Source organism: Osmerus mordax, chromosome 17, assembly GCF_038355195.1.
Source record: "Osmerus mordax isolate fOsmMor3 chromosome 17, fOsmMor3.pri, whole genome shotgun sequence".
NCBI lineage: Eukaryota > Metazoa > Chordata > Actinopteri > Osmeriformes > Osmeridae > Osmerus > Osmerus mordax.
In genome coordinates this window covers 14,719,442-14,736,941 of record NC_090066.1, presented here as the reverse complement: position 1 = coordinate 14,736,941, position 17,500 = coordinate 14,719,442, and the positions used below count along the sequence as shown (strand labels likewise).

The 17,500-nt window shown below is 53.5% G+C and overlaps 38 non-coding genes across 38 annotated transcripts in view; all 38 read right to left on the bottom strand.

Moving 5' to 3' along the window:
* The window catches only part of trnaf-gaa (transfer RNA phenylalanine (anticodon GAA)), a 73-nt gene extending 25 nt beyond the window's left edge, over positions 1 to 48 (bottom strand). Inside the window, exon 1 of the tRNA in view lies at positions 1 to 48. This exon is cut by the window's left edge and continues 25 nt beyond it. This is a non-coding gene — a tRNA (tRNA-Phe).
* Positions 49 to 132: 84 nt separating this feature from the next.
* Positions 133 to 206, bottom strand: trnai-aau (transfer RNA isoleucine (anticodon AAU)). The gene has a single exon. It is a non-coding gene; the product is annotated as a tRNA-Ile (tRNA).
* Positions 207 to 877: 671 nt separating this feature from the next.
* trnaf-gaa (transfer RNA phenylalanine (anticodon GAA)) lies at positions 878 to 950 on the bottom strand. Its single transcript has one exon. It is a non-coding gene; the product is annotated as a tRNA-Phe (tRNA).
* Positions 951 to 1,034: 84 nt separating this feature from the next.
* Positions 1,035 to 1,108, bottom strand: trnai-aau (transfer RNA isoleucine (anticodon AAU)). The gene has a single exon. It is a non-coding gene; the product is annotated as a tRNA-Ile (tRNA).
* An 827-nt stretch (positions 1,109 to 1,935) lies between these two features.
* Positions 1,936 to 2,009, bottom strand: trnai-aau (transfer RNA isoleucine (anticodon AAU)). Its single transcript has one exon. It is a non-coding gene; the product is annotated as a tRNA-Ile (tRNA).
* A 671-nt stretch (positions 2,010 to 2,680) lies between these two features.
* trnaf-gaa (transfer RNA phenylalanine (anticodon GAA)) lies at positions 2,681 to 2,753 on the bottom strand. Its single transcript has one exon. It is a non-coding gene; the product is annotated as a tRNA-Phe (tRNA).
* An 84-nt stretch (positions 2,754 to 2,837) lies between these two features.
* On the bottom strand, positions 2,838 to 2,911 carry trnai-aau (transfer RNA isoleucine (anticodon AAU)). The gene has a single exon. It is a non-coding gene; the product is annotated as a tRNA-Ile (tRNA).
* Positions 2,912 to 3,581: 670 nt separating this feature from the next.
* Positions 3,582 to 3,654, bottom strand: trnaf-gaa (transfer RNA phenylalanine (anticodon GAA)). Its single transcript has one exon. It is a non-coding gene; the product is annotated as a tRNA-Phe (tRNA).
* Positions 3,655 to 3,738: 84 nt separating this feature from the next.
* Positions 3,739 to 3,812, bottom strand: trnai-aau (transfer RNA isoleucine (anticodon AAU)). Its single transcript has one exon. It is a non-coding gene; the product is annotated as a tRNA-Ile (tRNA).
* Positions 3,813 to 4,482: 670 nt separating this feature from the next.
* On the bottom strand, positions 4,483 to 4,555 carry trnaf-gaa (transfer RNA phenylalanine (anticodon GAA)). Its single transcript has one exon. It is a non-coding gene; the product is annotated as a tRNA-Phe (tRNA).
* An 829-nt stretch (positions 4,556 to 5,384) lies between these two features.
* Positions 5,385 to 5,457, bottom strand: trnaf-gaa (transfer RNA phenylalanine (anticodon GAA)). Its single transcript has one exon. It is a non-coding gene; the product is annotated as a tRNA-Phe (tRNA).
* Positions 5,458 to 5,541: 84 nt separating this feature from the next.
* On the bottom strand, positions 5,542 to 5,615 carry trnai-aau (transfer RNA isoleucine (anticodon AAU)). The gene has a single exon. It is a non-coding gene; the product is annotated as a tRNA-Ile (tRNA).
* A 670-nt stretch (positions 5,616 to 6,285) lies between these two features.
* Positions 6,286 to 6,358, bottom strand: trnaf-gaa (transfer RNA phenylalanine (anticodon GAA)). Its single transcript has one exon. It is a non-coding gene; the product is annotated as a tRNA-Phe (tRNA).
* An 84-nt stretch (positions 6,359 to 6,442) lies between these two features.
* Positions 6,443 to 6,516, bottom strand: trnai-aau (transfer RNA isoleucine (anticodon AAU)). Its single transcript has one exon. It is a non-coding gene; the product is annotated as a tRNA-Ile (tRNA).
* Positions 6,517 to 7,186: 670 nt separating this feature from the next.
* trnaf-gaa (transfer RNA phenylalanine (anticodon GAA)) lies at positions 7,187 to 7,259 on the bottom strand. Its single transcript has one exon. It is a non-coding gene; the product is annotated as a tRNA-Phe (tRNA).
* Positions 7,260 to 7,343: 84 nt separating this feature from the next.
* On the bottom strand, positions 7,344 to 7,417 carry trnai-aau (transfer RNA isoleucine (anticodon AAU)). The gene has a single exon. It is a non-coding gene; the product is annotated as a tRNA-Ile (tRNA).
* Positions 7,418 to 8,088: 671 nt separating this feature from the next.
* On the bottom strand, positions 8,089 to 8,161 carry trnaf-gaa (transfer RNA phenylalanine (anticodon GAA)). Its single transcript has one exon. It is a non-coding gene; the product is annotated as a tRNA-Phe (tRNA).
* Positions 8,162 to 8,245: 84 nt separating this feature from the next.
* On the bottom strand, positions 8,246 to 8,319 carry trnai-aau (transfer RNA isoleucine (anticodon AAU)). Its single transcript has one exon. It is a non-coding gene; the product is annotated as a tRNA-Ile (tRNA).
* A 670-nt stretch (positions 8,320 to 8,989) lies between these two features.
* On the bottom strand, positions 8,990 to 9,062 carry trnaf-gaa (transfer RNA phenylalanine (anticodon GAA)). The gene has a single exon. It is a non-coding gene; the product is annotated as a tRNA-Phe (tRNA).
* Positions 9,063 to 9,146: 84 nt separating this feature from the next.
* trnai-aau (transfer RNA isoleucine (anticodon AAU)) lies at positions 9,147 to 9,220 on the bottom strand. Its single transcript has one exon. It is a non-coding gene; the product is annotated as a tRNA-Ile (tRNA).
* Positions 9,221 to 9,891: 671 nt separating this feature from the next.
* On the bottom strand, positions 9,892 to 9,964 carry trnaf-gaa (transfer RNA phenylalanine (anticodon GAA)). Its single transcript has one exon. It is a non-coding gene; the product is annotated as a tRNA-Phe (tRNA).
* An 84-nt stretch (positions 9,965 to 10,048) lies between these two features.
* On the bottom strand, positions 10,049 to 10,122 carry trnai-aau (transfer RNA isoleucine (anticodon AAU)). Its single transcript has one exon. It is a non-coding gene; the product is annotated as a tRNA-Ile (tRNA).
* Positions 10,123 to 10,792: 670 nt separating this feature from the next.
* Positions 10,793 to 10,865, bottom strand: trnaf-gaa (transfer RNA phenylalanine (anticodon GAA)). Its single transcript has one exon. It is a non-coding gene; the product is annotated as a tRNA-Phe (tRNA).
* An 84-nt stretch (positions 10,866 to 10,949) lies between these two features.
* Positions 10,950 to 11,023, bottom strand: trnai-aau (transfer RNA isoleucine (anticodon AAU)). The gene has a single exon. It is a non-coding gene; the product is annotated as a tRNA-Ile (tRNA).
* A 671-nt stretch (positions 11,024 to 11,694) lies between these two features.
* trnaf-gaa (transfer RNA phenylalanine (anticodon GAA)) lies at positions 11,695 to 11,767 on the bottom strand. Its single transcript has one exon. It is a non-coding gene; the product is annotated as a tRNA-Phe (tRNA).
* Positions 11,768 to 11,851: 84 nt separating this feature from the next.
* trnai-aau (transfer RNA isoleucine (anticodon AAU)) lies at positions 11,852 to 11,925 on the bottom strand. The gene has a single exon. It is a non-coding gene; the product is annotated as a tRNA-Ile (tRNA).
* A 671-nt stretch (positions 11,926 to 12,596) lies between these two features.
* trnaf-gaa (transfer RNA phenylalanine (anticodon GAA)) lies at positions 12,597 to 12,669 on the bottom strand. Its single transcript has one exon. It is a non-coding gene; the product is annotated as a tRNA-Phe (tRNA).
* An 84-nt stretch (positions 12,670 to 12,753) lies between these two features.
* trnai-aau (transfer RNA isoleucine (anticodon AAU)) lies at positions 12,754 to 12,827 on the bottom strand. Its single transcript has one exon. It is a non-coding gene; the product is annotated as a tRNA-Ile (tRNA).
* A 670-nt stretch (positions 12,828 to 13,497) lies between these two features.
* On the bottom strand, positions 13,498 to 13,570 carry trnaf-gaa (transfer RNA phenylalanine (anticodon GAA)). The gene has a single exon. It is a non-coding gene; the product is annotated as a tRNA-Phe (tRNA).
* Positions 13,571 to 13,654: 84 nt separating this feature from the next.
* On the bottom strand, positions 13,655 to 13,728 carry trnai-aau (transfer RNA isoleucine (anticodon AAU)). Its single transcript has one exon. It is a non-coding gene; the product is annotated as a tRNA-Ile (tRNA).
* Positions 13,729 to 14,399: 671 nt separating this feature from the next.
* Positions 14,400 to 14,472, bottom strand: trnaf-gaa (transfer RNA phenylalanine (anticodon GAA)). The gene has a single exon. It is a non-coding gene; the product is annotated as a tRNA-Phe (tRNA).
* Positions 14,473 to 14,556: 84 nt separating this feature from the next.
* trnai-aau (transfer RNA isoleucine (anticodon AAU)) lies at positions 14,557 to 14,630 on the bottom strand. The gene has a single exon. It is a non-coding gene; the product is annotated as a tRNA-Ile (tRNA).
* Positions 14,631 to 15,300: 670 nt separating this feature from the next.
* On the bottom strand, positions 15,301 to 15,373 carry trnaf-gaa (transfer RNA phenylalanine (anticodon GAA)). Its single transcript has one exon. It is a non-coding gene; the product is annotated as a tRNA-Phe (tRNA).
* An 84-nt stretch (positions 15,374 to 15,457) lies between these two features.
* Positions 15,458 to 15,531, bottom strand: trnai-aau (transfer RNA isoleucine (anticodon AAU)). Its single transcript has one exon. It is a non-coding gene; the product is annotated as a tRNA-Ile (tRNA).
* Positions 15,532 to 16,202: 671 nt separating this feature from the next.
* Positions 16,203 to 16,275, bottom strand: trnaf-gaa (transfer RNA phenylalanine (anticodon GAA)). Its single transcript has one exon. It is a non-coding gene; the product is annotated as a tRNA-Phe (tRNA).
* Positions 16,276 to 16,359: 84 nt separating this feature from the next.
* trnai-aau (transfer RNA isoleucine (anticodon AAU)) lies at positions 16,360 to 16,433 on the bottom strand. The gene has a single exon. It is a non-coding gene; the product is annotated as a tRNA-Ile (tRNA).
* A 670-nt stretch (positions 16,434 to 17,103) lies between these two features.
* On the bottom strand, positions 17,104 to 17,176 carry trnaf-gaa (transfer RNA phenylalanine (anticodon GAA)). The gene has a single exon. It is a non-coding gene; the product is annotated as a tRNA-Phe (tRNA).
* Positions 17,177 to 17,260: 84 nt separating this feature from the next.
* Positions 17,261 to 17,334, bottom strand: trnai-aau (transfer RNA isoleucine (anticodon AAU)). Its single transcript has one exon. It is a non-coding gene; the product is annotated as a tRNA-Ile (tRNA).
* Between the last annotated feature and the right edge of the window lie 166 nt (positions 17,335 to 17,500).

Here is a 17,500-nt window from a genome sequence, read left to right as displayed (position 1 = left end):
GACCTTCAGATCTTCAGTCTAACGCTCTCCCAACTGAGCTATTTCGGCACAGAGACCACTGTCTTCAGTAGCATGGCGAAGCCTGGCCACAAACGCGGGGAAGGAAGGAAAAGACCTCCAAAAAGCTCTCAATGGCCCGTAAGGGGATCGAACCCGTGACCTTGGCGTTATTAGCACCACGCTCTGACCAACTGAGCTAACAGGCCAATGACGCCTTGAGAAGCAACGGAAACGTGGTGTCCTCGGCGCCACCTCGTGTCGGCGTGAAACAACCGGTCGTGTTTGGCCCACGCCACCAGGCGCTTTTTTCACTGCAAATTCAAGTGGATGTCAAGAAAGCAACGAAACGGGAGCTAGCAGCATTCCGAGACTCCAAGGTGCACTGCCGAAATGGTACGGCGTTCGCTTATCATGCAAGAGGTAGCGGGATAGACGCCAGCATTGTCCAATACCGTCTTCTTTTTTTTTCGTCTTTTGGCAGTTTCCCCTAAAGTACAGCTCCGCTGCACGTTCTGCAGTCTATCTCCCAACGCAGACAGCACCCCCTCGATGCAGCTGGTCGTCATCTTCATCGCGACACAAGCCACTCTCTCCTGTCGTCCTTTTAGCGGCAAGCACAGGAACGTCTCCAAATCCTCAATTGGCGGGGGCGTTTTGCGGCTTGACATTTCATCCAATGGAGGGAAAACACGGGCCACTGGTGCACAGCGCTGCGCTCTCACCTCAGATATTTAAAAGGGACAAGTTTATGCAGTACGTCCCGTGTCGCGCATTTCTTTGACCAGTCAGGGGTCAGCAGTGCTTTGGCGTGACCTTTGAGAAAACGCAGCGTCAACCACTTCCTTGAGTAGACTCTACTTTGGAGACGCCAAAGCTTTGCCGAAACCCGGGATCGAACCAGGGACCTTCAGAACTTCAGTCTAACACTCTCCCAACTGAGCTATTTCGGCACAGAGACCACTGTCTTCAGTAGCATGTCGAAGTCTGGCCACAAACGCGGGGAAGGAAGGAAAAGACCTCCAAAAAGCTCTCAGTGGCCCGTAAGGGGATCGAACCCGTGACCTTGGCGTTATTAGCACCACGCTCTGACCAACTGAGCTAACAGGCCAATGACGGCATGTGAAGCAACGGAAACGGGGTGTCCTCGGCGCCACCTCGTGTCGGCGTGAAACAACCGGTCGTGTTTGGCCCACGCCACCAGGCGCTTTTTTCGCTGCAAATTCAAGTGGATGTCAAGAAAGCAACGAAACGGGAGCTAGCAGCATTCCGAGACTCCAAGGTGCACTGCCGAAATGGTACGGCGTTCGCTTATCATGCAAGAGGTAGCGGGATAGACGCCAGCATTGTCCAATACCGTCTTCTTCTTTTTCGTCTTTTGGCAGTTTCCCTTAAAGTACAGCTCCGCTGCACTTTCTGCAGTCTATCTCCCAACGCAGACAGCACCCCCTCGATGCAGCTGGTCGTCATCTTCATGGCGACACAAGCCACTCTCTCCTGTCGTCCTTTTAGCGGCAAGCACAGGAACGTCTCCAAATCCTCAATCGGCGGGGGCGTTTTGCGGCTTGACATTTCATCCAATGGAGGGAAAACACGGGCCACTGGTGCACAGCGCTGCGCTCTCACCTCAGATATTTAAAAGGGACAAGTTTATGCAGTACGTCCCGTGTCGCGCATTTCTTTGACCAGTCAGCGGTCAGCAGTGCTTCGGCTTGACCTTTGAGAAAACGCACCGTCAACCACTTCCTTGAGTAGACTCTACTTTGGAGACGCCAAAGCTTTGCCGAAACCCGGGATCGAACCAGGGACCTTTAGATCTTCAGTCTAACGCTCTCCCAACTGAGCTTGTTCGGCACGGAGATCTCTGTCTTCAGTAGCATGTCGAAGCCTAGCCACAAACGCAGGGAAGGACGGAAAAGACCTCCAAAAAGCTCTCAATGGCCTGTAAGGGGATCGAACCCGTGACCTTGGCGTTATTAGCACCACGCTCTGACCAACTGAGCTAACAGGCCAATGACGCCATGTGAAGCAACGGAAACGTGGTGTCCTCGGCGCCACCTCCTGTCGGCGTGAAACAACCGGTCGTGTTTGGCCCACGCCACCAGGCGCTTTTTTCGCTGCAAATTCAAGTGAATGTCAAGAAAGCAACGAAACGGGAGCTAGCAGCATTCCGAGACTCCAAGGTGCACTGCCGAAATGGTACGGCGTTCGCTTATCATGCAAGAGGTAGCGGGATAGACGCCAGCATTGTCCAATACCGTCTTCTTTTTTTTTCGTCTTTGGGCAGTTTCCCCTAAAGTACAGCTCCGCTGCACGTTCTGCAGTCTATTTCCCAACGCAGACAGCACCCCCTCGATGCAGCTGGTCGTCATCTTCATCGCGACACAAGCCACTCTCTCCTGTCGTCCTTTTAGCGGCAAGCACAGGAACGTCTCCAAATCCTCAATCGGCGGGGGCGTTTTGCGGCTTGACATTTCATCCAATGGAGGGAAAACATGGGCCACTGGTGCACAGCGCTGCGCTCTCACCTCAGATATTTAAAAGGGACACGTTTATGCAGTACGTCCCGTGTCGCGCATTTCTTTGACCAGTCAGCGGTCAGCAGTGCTTTGGCGTGACCTTTGAGAAAACACACCGTCAACCACTTCCTTGAGAAGACTCTACTTTGGAGACGGCAAAGCTTTGCCGAAACCCAGGATCGAACCAGGGACCTTTAGATCTTCAGTCTAACGCTCTCCCAACTGAGCTATTTCGGCACGGAGACCACTGTCTTCAGTAGCATGTCGAAGCCTGGCCACAAACTCGGGGAAGGAAGGAAAAGACCTCCAAAAAGCTCTCAGTGGCCCGTAAGGGGATCGAACCCGTGACCTTGGCGTTATTAGCACCACGCTCTGACCAACTGAGCTAACAGGCCAATGACGGCATGTGAAGCAACGGAAACGGGGTGTCCTCGGCGCCACCTCGTGTCGGCGTGAAACAACCGGTCGTGTTTGGCCCACGCCACCAGGCGCTTTTTTCGCTGCAAATTCAAGTGGATGTCAAGAAAGCAACGAAACGGGAGCTAGCAGCATTCCGAGACTCCAAGGTGCACTGCCGAAATGGTACGGCGTTCGCTTATCATGCAAGAGGTAGCGGGATAGACGCCAGCATTGTCCAATACCGTCTTCTTCTTTTTCGTCTTTTGGCAGTTTCCCTTAAAGTACAGCTCCGCTGCACTTTCTGCAGTCTATCTCCCAACGCAGACAGCACCCCCTCGATGCAGCTGGTCGTCATCTTCATGGCGACACAAGCCACTCTCTCCTGTCGTCCTTTTAGCGGCAAGCACAGGAACGTCTCCAAATCCTCAATCGGCGGGGGCGTTTTGCGGCTTGACATTTCATCCAATGGAGGGAAAACACGGGCCACTGGTGCACAGCGCTGCGCTCTCACCTCAGATATTTAAAAGGGACAAGTTTATGCAGTACGTCCCGTGTCGCGCATTTCTTTGACCAGTCAGCGGTCAGCAGTGCTTTGGCGTGACCTTTGAGAAAACGCACCGTCAACCACTTCCTTGAGTAGACTCTACTTTGGAGACGCCAAAGCTTTGCCGAAACCCGGGATCGAACCAGTGACCTTCAGATCTTCAGTCTAACGCTCTCCCAACTGAGCTATTTCGGCACAGAGACCACTGTCTTCAGTAGCATGGCGAAGCCTGGCCACAAACGCGGGGAAGGAAGGAAAAGACCTCCAAATAGCTCTCAATGGCCCGTAAGGGGATCGAACCCGTGACCTTGGCGTTATTAGCACCACGCTCTGACCAACTGAGCTAACAGGCCAATGACGCCTTGAGAAGCAACGGAAACGTGGTGTCCTCGGCGCCACCTCGTGTCGGCGTGAAACAACCGGTCGTGTTTGGCCCACGCCACCAGGCGCTTTTTTCGCTGCAAATTCAAGTGGATGTCAAGAACGCAACGAAACGGGAGCTAGCAGCATTCCGAGACTCCAAGGTGCACTGACGAAATGGTACGGCGTTCGCTTATCATGCTAGAGGTAGCGGGATAGACGCCAGCATTCACCAATACCGTCTTCTTCTTTTTCGTCTATTGGCAGTTTCCCCTAAAGTACAGCTCCACTGCACGTTCTGCAGTCTATCTCCCAACGCAGACAGCACCCCCTCGATGCAGCTGGTCGTCATCTTCATCGCGACACAAGCCACTCTCTCCTGTCGTCCTTTTAGCGGCAAGCACAGGAACGTCTCCAAATCCTCAATCGGCGGGGGCGTTTTGCGGCTTGACATTTCATCCAATGGAGGGAAAACACGGGCCACTGGTGCACAGCGCTGCGCTCTCACCTCAGATATTTAAAAGGGACAAGTTTATGCAGTACGTCCCGTGTTGCGCATTTCTTTGACCAGTCAGCGGTCAGCAGTGCTTTGGCGTGACCTTTGAGAAAACACACCGTCAACCACTTCCTTGAGTAGACTCTACTTTGGAGACGGCAAAGCTTTGCCGAAACCCGGGATCGGACCAGGGACCTTTAGATCTTCAGTCTAACGCTCTCCCAACTGAGCTATTTCGGCACAGAGACCTCTGTCTTCAGTAGCATGTCGAAGCCTGGCCACAAACATGGGGAAGGAAGGAAAAGACCTCCAAAAAGCTCTCAGTGGCCCGTAAGGGGATCGAACCCGTGACCTTGGCTTTATTAGCACCACGCTCTGACCAACTGAGGTAACAGGCCAATGACGCCTTGTGAAGCAACGGAAACGTGGTGTCCTCGGCGCCACCTCGTGTCGGCGTGAAACAACCGGTCGTGTTTGGCCCACGCCACCAGGCGCTTTTTTCGCTGCAAATTCAAGTGGATGTCAAGAACGCAACGAAACGGGAGCTAGCAGCATTCCGAGACTCCAAGGTGCACTGCCGAAATGGTACGGCGTTCGCTTATCATGCAAGAGGTAGCGGGATAGACGCCAGCATTGTCCAATACCGTCTTCTTTTTTTTTCGTCTTTTGGCAGTTTCCCCTAAAGTACAGCTCCGCTGCACGTTCTGCAGTCTATCTCCCAACGCAGACAGCACCCCCTCGATGCAGCTGGTCGTCATCTTCATCGCGACACAAGCCACTCTCTCCTGTCGTCCTTTTAGCGGCAAGCACAGGAACGTCTCCAAATCCTCAATCGGCGGGGGCGTTCTGCGGCTTGACATTTCATCCAATGGAGGGAAAACACGGGCCACTGGTGCACAGCGCTGCGCTCTCACCTCAGATATTTAAAAGGGACAAGTTTATGCAGTACGTCCCGTGTCGCGCATTTCTTTGACCAGTCAGCGGTCAGCAGTGCTTTGGCGTGACCTTTGAGAAAACACACCGTCAACCACTTCCTTGAGTAGACTCTACTTTGGAGACGGCAAAGCTTTGCCGAAACCCGGGATAGAACCAGGGACCTTTAGATCTTCAGTCTAACGCTCTCCCAACTGAGCTATTTCGGCAGAGACTCCTCTGTCTTCAGTAGCATGTCGAAGCCTGGTCACAAACGCGGGGAAGGAAGGAAAATACCTCCAAAAAGCTCTCAGTGGCCCGTAAGGGGATCGAACCCGTGACCTTGGCGTTATTAGCACCACGCTCTGACCAACTGAGCTAACAGGCCAATGACGGCATGTGAAGCAACGGAAACGGGGTGTCCTCGGCGCCACCTCGTGTCGGCGTGAAACAACCGGTCGTGTTTGGCCCACGCCACCAGGCGCTTTTTTCGCTGCAAATTCAAGTGGATGTCAAGAAAGCAACGAAACGGGAGCTAGCAGCATTCCGAGACTCCAAGGTGCACTGCCGAAATGGTACGGCGTTCGCTTATCATGCAAGAGGTAGCGGGATAGACGCCAGCATTGTCCAATACCGTCTTCTTCTTTTTCGTCTTTTGGCAGTTTCCCTTAAAGTACAGCTCCGCTGCACTTTCTGCAGTCTATCTCCCAACGCAGACAGCACCCCCTCGATGCAGCTGGTCGTCATCTTCATGGCGACACAAGCCACTCTCTCCTGTCGTCCTTTTAGCGGCAAGCACAGGAACGTCTCCAAATCCTCAATCGGCGGGGGCGTTTTGCGGCTTGACATTTCATCCAATGGAGGGAAAACACGGGCCACTGGTGCACAGCGCTGCGCTCTCACCTCAGATATTTAAAAGGGACAAGTTTACGCAGTACGTCCCGTGTCGCGCATTTCTTTGACCAGTCAGCGGTCAGCAGTGCTTTGGCGTGACCTTTGAGAAAACGCACCGTCAACCACTTCCTTGAGTAGACTCAACTTCGGAGACGCCAAAGCTTTGCCGAAACCCGGGATCGAACCAGTGACCTTCAGATCTTCAGTCTAACGCTCTCCCAACTGAGCTATTTCGGCACAGAGACCACTGTCTTCAGTAGCATGGCGAAGCCTGGCCACAAACGCGGGGAAGGAAGGAAAAGACCTCCAAATAGCTCTCAATGGCCCGTAAGGGGATCGAACCCGTGACCTTGGCGTTATTAGCACCACGCTCTGACCAACTGAGCTAACAGGCCAATGACGCCTTGAGAAGCAACGGAAACGTGGTGTCCTCGGCGCCACCTCGTGTCGGCGTGAAACAACCGGTCGTGTTTGGCCCACGCCACCAGGCGCTTTTTTCGCTGCAAATTCAAGTGGATGTCAAGAAAGCAACGAAACGGGAGCTAGCAGCATTCCGAGACTCCAAGGTGCACTGCCGAAATGGTACGGCGTTCGCTTATCATGCAAGAGGTAGCGGGATAGACGCCAGCATTGTCCAATACCGTCTTCTTCTTTTTCGTCTTTTGGCAGTTTCCCTTAAAGTACAGCTCCGCTGCACTTTCTGCAGTCTATCTCCCAACGCAGACAGCACCCCCTCGATGCAGCTGGTCGTCATCTTCATGGCGACACAAGCCACTCTCTCCTGTCGTCCTTTTAGCGGCAAGCACAGGAACGTCTCCAAATCCTCAATCGGCGGGGGCGTTTTGCGGCTTGACATTTCATCCAATGGAGGGAAAACACGGGCCACTGGTGCACAGCGCTGCGCTCTCACCTCAGATATTTAAAAGGGACAAGTTTATGCAGTACGTCCCGTGTCGCGCATTTCTTTGACCAGTCAGCAGTCAGCAGTGCTTTGGCGTGACCTTTGAGAAAATGCACCGTCAACCACTTCCTTGAGTAGACTCTACTTTGGAGACGCCAAAGCTTTGCCGAAACCCGGGATCGAACCAGTGACCTTCAGATCTTCAGTCTAACGCTCTCCCAACTGAGCTATTTCGGCACAGAGACCACTGTCTTCAGTAGCATGGCGAAGCCTGGCCACAAACGCGGGGAAGGAAGGAAAAGACCTCCAAAAAGCTCTCAATGGCCCGTAAGGGGATCGAACCCGTGACCTTGGCGTTATTAGCACCACGCTCTGACCAACTGAGCTAACAGGCCAATGACGCCTTGAGAAGCAACGGAAACGTGGTGTCCTCGGCGCCACCTCGTGTCGGCGTGAAACAACCGGTCGTGTTTGGCCCACGCCACCAGGCGCTTTTTTCACTGCAAATTCAAGTGGATGTCAAGAAAGCAACGAAACGGGAGCTAGCAGCATTCCGAGACTCCAAGGTGCACTGCCGAAATGGTACGGCGTTCGCTTATCATGCAAGAGGTAGCGGGATAGACGCCAGCATTGTCCAATACCGTCTTCTTTTTTTTTCGTCTTTTGGCAGTTTCCCCTAAAGTACAGCTCCGCTGCACGTTCTGCAGTCTATCTCCCAACGCAGACAGCACCCCCTCGATGCAGCTGGTCGTCATCTTCATCGCGACACAAGCCACTCTCTCCTGTCGTCCTTTTAGCGGCAAGCACAGGAACGTCTCCAAATCCTCAATTGGCGGGGGCGTTTTGCGGCTTGACATTTCATCCAATGGAGGGAAAACACGGGCCACTGGTGCACAGCGCTGCGCTCTCACCTCAGATATTTAAAAGGGACAAGTTTATGCAGTACGTCCCGTGTCGCGCATTTCTTTGACCAGTCAGGGGTCAGCAGTGCTTTGGCGTGACCTTTGAGAAAACGCAGCGTCAACCACTTCCTTGAGTAGACTCTACTTTGGAGACGCCAAAGCTTTGCCGAAACCCGGGATCGAACCAGGGACCTTCAGAACTTCAGTCTAACACTCTCCCAACTGAGCTATTTCGGCAAAGAGACCACTGTCTTCAGTAGCATGTCGAAGTCTGGCCACAAACGCGGGGAAGGAAGGAAAAGACCTCCAAAAAGCTCTCAGTGGCCCGTAAGGGGATCGAACCCGTGACCTTGGCGTTATTAGCACCACGCTCTGACCAACTGAGCTAACAGGCCAATGACGGCATGTGAAGCAACGGAAACGGGGTGTCCTCGGCGCCACCTCGTGTCGGCGTGAAACAACCGGTCGTGTTTGGCCCACGCCACCAGGCGCTTTTTTCGCTGCAAATTCAAGTGGATGTCAAGAAAGCAACGAAACGGGATCTAGCAGCATTCCGAGACTCCAAGGTGCACTGCCGAAATGGTACGGCGTTCGCTTATCATGCAAGAGGTAGCGGGATAGACGCCAGCATTGTCCAATACCGTCTTCTTCTTTTTCGTCTTTTGGCAGTTTCCCTTAAAGTACAGCTCCGCTGCACTTTCTGCAGTCTATCTCCCAACGCAGACAGCACCCCCTCGATGCAGCTGGTCGTCATCTTCATGGCGACACAAGCCACTCTCTCCTGTCGTCCTTTTAGCGGCAAGCACAGGAACGTCTCCAAATCCTCAATCGGCGGGGGCGTTTTGCGGCTTGACATTTCATCCAATGGAGGGAAAACACGGGCCACTGGTGCACAGCGCTGCGCTCTCACCTCAGATATTTAAAAGGGACAAGTTTATGCAGTACGTCCCGTGTCGCGCATTTCTTTGACCAGTCAGCGGTCAGCAGTGCTTCGGCTTGACCTTTGAGAAAACGCACCGTCAACCACTTCCTTGAGTAGACTCTACTTTGGAGACGCCAAAGCTTTGCCGAAACCCGGGATCGAACCAGGGACCTTTAGATCTTCAGTCTAACGCTCTCCCAACTGAGCTATTTCGGCACGGAGATCTCTGTCTTCAGTAGCATGTCGAAGCCTAGCCACAAACGCAGGGAAGGACGGAAAAGACCTCCAAAAAGCTCTCAATGGCCTGTAAGGGGATCGAACCCGTGACCTTGGCGTTATTAGCACCACGCTCTGACCAACTGAGCTAACAGGCCAATGACGCCATGTGAAGCAACGGAAACGTGGTGTCCTCGGCGCCACCTCCTGTCGGCGTGAAACAACCGGTCGTGTTTGGCCCACGCCACCAGGCGCTTTTTTCGCTGCAAATTCAAGTGAATGTCAAGAAAGCAACGAAACGGGAGCTAGCAGCATTCCGAGACTCCAAGGTGCACTGCCGAAATGGTACGGCGTTCGCTTATCATGCAAGAGGTAGCGGGATAGACGCCAGCATTGTCCAATACCGTCTTCTTTTTTTTTCGTCTTTGGGCAGTTTCCCCTAAAGTACAGCTCCGCTGCACGTTCTGCAGTCTATTTCCCAACGCAGACAGCACCCCCTCGATGCAGCTGGTCGTCATCTTCATCGCGACACAAGCCACTCTCTCCTGTCGTCCTTTTAGCGGCAAGCACAGGAACGTCTCCAAATCCTCAATCGGCGGGGGCGTTTTGCGGCTTGACATTTCATCCAATGGAGGGAAAACATGGGCCACTGGTGCACAGCGCTGCGCTCTCACCTCAGATATTTAAAAGGGACAAGTTTATGCAGTACGTCCCGTGTCGCGCATTTCTTTGACCAGTCAGCGGTCAGCAGTGCTTTGGCGTGACCTTTGAGAAAACACACCGTCAACCACTTCCTTGAGAAGACTCTACTTTGGAGACGGCAAAGCTTTGCCGAAACCCAGGATCGAACCAGGGACCTTTAGATCTTCAGTCTAACGCTCTCCCAACTGAGCTATTTCGGCACGGAGACCACTGTCTTCAGTAGCATGTCGAAGCCTGGCCACAAACTCGGGGAAGGAAGGAAAAGACCTCCAAAAAGCTCTCAGTGGCCCGTAAGGGGATCGAACCCGTGACCTTGGCGTTATTAGCACCACGCTCTGACCAACTGAGCTAACAGGCCAATGACGGCATGTGAAGCAACGGAAACGGGGTGTCCTCGGCGCCACCTCGTGTCGGCGTGAAACAACCGGTCGTGTTTGGCCCACGCCACCAGGCGCTTTTTTCGCTGCAAATTCAAGTGGATGTCAAGAAAGCAACGAAACGGGAGCTAGCAGCATTCCGAGACTCCAAGGTGCACTGCCGAAATGGTACGGCGTTCGCTTATCATGCAAGAGGTAGCGGGATAGACGCCAGCATTGTCCAATACCGTCTTCTTCTTTTTCGTCTTTTGGCAGTTTCCCTTAAAGTACAGCTCCGCTGCACTTTCTGCAGTCTATCTCCCAACGCAGACAGCACCCCCTCGATGCAGCTGGTCGTCATCTTCATGGCGACACAAGCCACTCTCTCCTGTCGTCCTTTTAGCGGCAAGCACAGGAACGTCTCCAAATCCTCAATCGGCGGGGGCGTTTTGCGGCTTGACATTTCATCCAATGGAGGGAAAACACGGGCCACTGGTGCACAGCGCTGCGCTCTCACCTCAGATATTTAAAAGGGACAAGTTTATGCAGTACGTCCCGTGTCGCGCATTTCTTTGACCAGTCAGCGGTCAGCAGTGCTTTGGCGTGACCTTTGAGAAAACGCACCGTCAACCACTTCCTTGAGTAGACTCAACTTTGGAGACGCCAAAGCTTTGCCGAAACCCGGGATCGAACCAGTGACCTTCAGATCTTCAGTCTAACGCTCTCCCAACTGAGCTATTTCGGCACAGAGACCACTGTCTTCAGTAGCATGGCGAAGCCTGGCCACAAACGCGGGGAAGGAAGGAAAAGACCTCCAAATAGCTCTCAATGGCCCGTAAGGGGATCGAACCCGTGACCTTGGCGTTATTAGCACCACGCTCTGACCAACTGAGCTAACAGGCCAATGACGCCTTGAGAAGCAACGGAAACGTGGTGTCCTCGGCGCCACCTCGTGTCGGCGTGAAACAACCGGTCGTGTTTGGCCCACGCCACCAGGCGCTTTTTTCACTGCAAATTCAAGTGGATGTCAAGAAAGCAACGAAACGGGAGCTAGCAGCATTCCGAGACTCCAAGGTGCACTGCCGAAATGGTACGGCGTTCGCTTATCATGCAAGAGGTAGCGGGATAGACGCCAGCATTGTCCAATACCGTCTTCTTTTTTTTTCGTCTTTTGGCAGTTTCCCCTAAAGTACAGCTCCGCTGCACGTTCTGCAGTCTATCTCCCAACGCAGACAGCACCCCCTCGATGCAGCTGGTCGTCATCTTCATCGCGACACAAGCCACTCTCTCCTGTCGTCCTTTTAGCGGCAAGCACAGGAACGTCTCCAAATCCTCAATTGGCGGGGGTGTTTTGCGGCTTGACATTTCATCCAATGGAGGGAAAACACGGGCCACTGGTGCACAGCGCTGCGCTCTCACCTCAGATATTTAAAAGGGACAAGTTTATGCAGTACGTCCCGTGTCGCGCATTTCTTTGACCAGTCAGCGGTCAGCAGTGCTTTGGCGTGACCTTTGAGAAAATGCACCGTCAACCACTTCCTTGAGTAGACTCTACTTTGGAGACGCCAAAGCTTTGCCGAAACCCGGGATCGAACCAGTGACCTTCAGATCTTCAGTCTAACGCTCTCCCAACTGAGCTATTTCGGCACAGAGACCACTGTCTTCAGTAGCATGGCGAAGCCTGGCCACAAACGCGGGGAAGGAAGGAAAAGACCTCCAAAAAGCTCTCAATGGCCCGTAAGGGGATCGAACCCGTGACCTTGGCGTTATTAGCACCACGCTCTGACCAACTGAGCTAACAGGCCAATGACGCCTTGAGAAGCAACGGAAACGTGGTGTCCTCGGCGCCACCTCGTGTCGGCGTGAAACAACCGGTCGTGTTTGGCCCACGCCACCAGGCGCTTTTTTCACTGCAAATTCAAGTGGATGTCAAGAAAGCAACGAAACGGGAGCTAGCAGCATTCCGAGACTCCAAGGTGCACTGCCGAAATGGTACGGCGTTCGCTTATCATGCAAGAGGTAGCGGGATAGACGCCAGCATTGTCCAATACCGTCTTCTTTTTTTTTCGTCTTTTGGCAGTTTCCCCTAAAGTACAGCTCCGCTGCACGTTCTGCAGTCTATCTCCCAACGCAGACAGCACCCCCTCGATGCAGCTGGTCGTCATCTTCATCGCGACACAAGCCACTCTCTCCTGTCGTCCTTTTAGCGGCAAGCACAGGAACGTCTCCAAATCCTCAATTGGCGGGGGCGTTTTGCGGCTTGACATTTCATCCAATGGAGGGAAAACACGGGCCACTGGTGCACAGCGCTGCGCTCTCACCTCAGATATTTAAAAGGGACAAGTTTATGCAGTACGTCCCGTGTCGCGCATTTCTTTGACCAGTCAGCGGTCAGCAGTGCTTTGGCGTGACCTTTGAGAAAACGCAGCGTCAACCACTTCCTTGAGTAGACTCTACTTTGGAGACGCCAAAGCTTTGCCGAAACCCGGGATCGAACCAGGAACCTTCAGAACTTCAGTCTAACGCTCTCCCAACTGAGCTATTTCGGCACAGAGACCACTGTCTTCAGTAGCATGTCGAAGTCTGGCCACAAACGCGGGGAAGGAAGGAAAAGACCTCCAAAAAGCTCTCAGTGGCCCGTAAGGGGATCGAACCCGTGACCTTGGCGTTATTAGCACCACGCTCTGACCAACTGAGCTAACAGGCCAATGACGGCATGTGAAGCAACGGAAACGGGGTGTCCTCGGCGCCACCTCGTGTCGGCGTGAAACAACCGGTCGTGTTTGGCCCACGCCACCAGGCGCTTTTTTCGCTGCAAATTCAAGTGGATGTCAAGAAAGCAACGAAACGGGAGCTAGCAGCATTCCGAGACTCCAAGGTGCACTGCCGAAATGGTACGGCGTTCGCTTATCATGCAAGAGGTAGCGGGATAGACGCCAGCATTGTCCAATACCGTCTTCTTCTTTTTCGTCTTTTGGCAGTTTCCCTTAAAGTACAGCTCCGCTGCACTTTCTGCAGTCTATCTCCCAACGCAGACAGCACCCCCTCGATGCAGCTGGTCGTCATCTTCATGGCGACACAAGCCACTCTCTCCTGTCGTCCTTTTAGCGGCAAGCACAGGAACGTCTCCAAATCCTCAATCGGCGGGGGCGTTTTGCGGCTTGACATTTCATCCAATGGAGGGAAAACACGGCCCACTGGTGCACAGCGCTGCGCTCTCACCTCAGATATTTAAAAGGGACAAGTTTATGCAGTACGTCCCGTGTCGCGCATTTCTTTGACCAGTCAGCGGTCAGCAGTGCTTTGGCGTGACCTTTGAGAAAACGCACCGTCAACCACTTCCTTGAGTAGACTCTACTTTGGAGACGCCAAAGCTTTGCCGAAACCCGGGATCGAACCAGTGACCTTCAGATCTTCAGTCTAACGCTCTCCCAACTGAGCTATTTCGGCACAGAGACCACTGTCTTCAGTAGCATGGCGAAGCCTGGCCACAAACACGGGGAAGGAAGGAAAAGACCTCCAAAAAGCTCTCAATGGCCCGTAAGGGGATCGAACCCGTGACCTTGGCGTTATTAGCACCACGCTCTGACCAACTGAGCTAACAGGCCAATGACGCCTTGAGAAGCAACGGAAACGTGGTGTCCTCGGCGCCACCTCGTGTCGGCGTGAAACAACCGGTCGTGTTTGGCCCACGCCACCAGGCGCTTTTTTCACTGCAAATTCAAGTGGATGTCAAGAAAGCAACGAAACGGGAGCTAGCAGCATTCCGAGACTCCAAGGTGCACTGCCGAAATGGTACGGCGTTCGCTTATCATGCAAGAGGTAGCGGGATAGACGCCAGCATTGTCCAATACCGTCTTCTTTTTTTTTCGTCTTTTGGCAGTTTCCCCTAAAGTACAGCTCCGCTGCACGTTCTGCAGTCTATCTCCCAACGCAGACAGCACCCCCTCGATGCAGCTGGTCGTCATCTTCATCGCGACACAAGCCACTCTCTCCTGTCGTCCTTTTAGCGGCAAGCACAGGAACGTCTCCAAATCCTCAATTGGCGGGGGCGTTTTGCGGCTTGACATTTCATCCAATGGAGGGAAAACACGGGCCACTGGTGCACAGCGCTGCGCTCTCACCTCAGATATTTAAAAGGGACAAGTTTATGCAGTACGTCCCGTGTCGCGCATTTCTTTGACCAGTCAGCGGTCAGCAGTGCTTTGGCGTGACCTTTGAGAAAACGCAGCGTCAACCACTTCCTTGAGTAGACTCTACTTTGGAGACGCCAAAGCTTTGCCGAAACCCGGGATCGAACCAGGGACCTTCAGAACTTCAGTCTAACGCTCTCCCAACTGAGCTATTTCGGCACAGAGACCACTGTCTTCAGTAGCATGTCGAAGTCTGGCCACAAACGCGGGGAAGGAAGGAAAAGACCTCCAAAAAGCTCTCAGTGGCCCGTAAGGGGATCGAACCCGTGACCTTGGCGTTATTAGCACCACGCTCTGACCAACTGAGCTAACAGGCCAATGACGGCATGTGAAGCAATGGAAACGGGGTGTCCTCGGCGCCACCTCGTGTCGGCGTGAAACAACCGGTCGTGTTTGGCCCACGCCACCAGGCGCTTTTTTCGCTGCAAATTCAAGTGGATGTCAAGAAAGCAACGAAACGGGAGCTAGCAGCATTCCGAGACTCCAAGGTGCACTGCCGAAATGGTACGGCGTTCGCTTATCATGCAAGAGGTAGCGGGATAGACGTCAGCATTGTCCAATACCGTCTTCTTCTTTTTCGTCTTTTGGCAGTTTCCCTTAAAGTACAGCTCCGCTGCACTTTCTGCAGTCTATCTCCCAACGCAGACAGCACCCCCTCGATGCAGCTGGTCGTCATCTTCATGGCGACACAAGCCACTCTCTCCTGTCGTCCTTTTAGCGGCAAGCACAGGAACGTCTCCAAATCCTCAATCGGCGGGGGCGTTTTGCGGCTTGACATTTCATCCAATGGAGGGAAAACACGGGCCACTGGTGCACAGCGCTGCGCTCTCACCTCAGATATTTAAAAGGGACAAGTTTATGCAGTACGTCCCGTGTCGCGCATTTCTTTGACCAGTCAGCGGTCAGCAGTGCTTTGGCGTGACCTTTGAGAAAACGCACCGTCAACCACTTCCTTGAGTAGACTCTACTTTGGAGACGCCAAAGCTTTGCCGAAACCCGGGATCGAACCAGTGACCTTCAGATCTTCAGTCTAACGCTCTCCCAACTGAGCTATTTCGGCACAGAGACCACTGTCTTCAGTAGCATGGCGAAGCCTGGCCACAAACGCGGTGAAGGAAGGAAAAGACCTCCAAATAGCTCTCAATGGCCCGTAAGGGGATCGAACCCGTGACCTTGGCGTTATTAGCACCACGCTCTGACCAACTGAGCTAACAGGCCAATGACGCCTTGAGAAGCAACGGAAACGTGGTGTCCTCGGCGCCACCTCGTGTCGGCGTGAAACAACCGGTCGTGTTTGGCCCACGCCACCAGGCGCTTTTTTCACTGCAAATTCAAGTGGATGTCAAGAAAGCAACGAAACGGGAGCTAGCAGCATTCCGAGACTCCAAGGTGCACTGCCGAAATGGTACGGCGTTCGCTTATCATGCAAGAGGTAGCGGGATAGACGCCAGCATTGTCCAATACCGTCTTCTTTTTTTTTCGTCTTTTGGCAGTTTCCCCTAAAGTACAGCTCCGCTGCACGTTCTGCAGTCTATCTCCCAACGCAGACAGCACCCCCTCGATGCAGCTGGTCGTCATCTTCATCGCGACACAAGCCACTCTCTCCTGTCGTCCTTTTAGCGGCAAGCACAGGAACGTCTCCAAATCCTCAATTGGCGGGGGTGTTTTGCGGCTTGACATTTCATCCAATGGAGGGAAAACACGGGCCACTGGTGCACAGCGCTGCGCTCTCACCTCAGATATTTAAAAGGGACAAGTTTATGCAGTACGTCCCGTGTCGCGCATTTCTTTGACCAGTCAGCAGTCAGCAGTGCTTTGGCGTGACCTTTGAGAAAACGCACCGTCAACCACTTCCTTGAGTAGACTCTACTTTGGAGACGCCAAAGCTTTGCCGAAACCCGGGATCGAACCAGTGACCTTCAGATCTTCAGTCTAACGCTCTCCCAACTGAGCTATTTCGGCACAGAGACCACTGTCTTCAGTAGCATGGCGAAGCCTGGCCACAAACGCGGGGAAGGAAGGAAAAGACCTCCAAAAAGCTCTCAGTGGCCCGTAAGGGGATCGAACCCGTGACCTTGGCGTTATTAGCACCACGCTCTGACCAACTGAGCTAACAGGCCAATGACGCCTTGAGAAGCAACGGAAACGTGGTGTCCTCGGCGCCACCTCGTGTCGGCGTGAAACAACCGGTCGTGTTTGGCCCACGCCACCAGGCGCTTTTTTCACTGCAAATTCAAGTGGATGTCAAGAAAGCAACGAAACGGGAGCTAGCAGCATTCCGAGACTCCAAGGTGCACTGCCGAAATGGTACGGCGTTCGCTTATCATGCAAGAGGTAGCGGGATAGACGCCAGCATTGTCCAATACCGTCTTCTTTTTTTTCGTCTTTTGGCAGTTTCCCCTAAAGTACAGCTCCGCTGCACGTTCTGCAGTCTATCTCCCAACGCAGACAGCACCCCCTCGATGCAGCTGGTCGTCATCTTCATCGCGACACAAGCCACTCTCTCCTGTCGTCCTTTTAGCGGCAAGCACAGGAACGTCTCCAAATCCTCAATTGGCGGGGGCGTTTTGCGGCTTGACATTTCATCCAATGGAGGGAAAACACGGGCCACTGGTGCACAGCGCTGCGCTCTCACCTCAGATATTTAAAAGGGACAAGTTTATGCAGTACGTCCCGTGTCGCGCATTTCTTTGACCAGTCAGCGGTCAGCAGTGCTTTGGCGTGACCTTTGAGAAAACGCAGCGTCAACCACTTCCTTGAGTAGACTCTACTTTGGAGACGCCAAAGCTTTGCCGAAACCCGGGATCGAACCAGGAACCTTCAGAACTTCAGTCTAACGCTCTCCCAACTGAGCTATTTCGGCACAGAGAGCACTGTCTTCAGTAGCATGTCGAAGTCTGGCCACAAACGCGGGGAAGGAAGGAAAAGACCTCCAAAAAGCTCTCAGTGGCCCGTAAGGGGATCGAACCCGTGACCTTGGCGTTATTAGCACCACGCTCTGACCAACTGAGCTAACAGGCCAATGACGGCATGTGAAGCAACGGAAACGGGGTGTCCTCGGCGCCACCTCGTGTCGGCGTGAAACAACCGGTCGTGTTTGGCCCACGCCACCAGGCGCTTTTTTCGCTGCAAATTCAAGTGGATGTCAAGAAAGCAACGAAACGGGAGCTAGCAGCATTCCGAGACT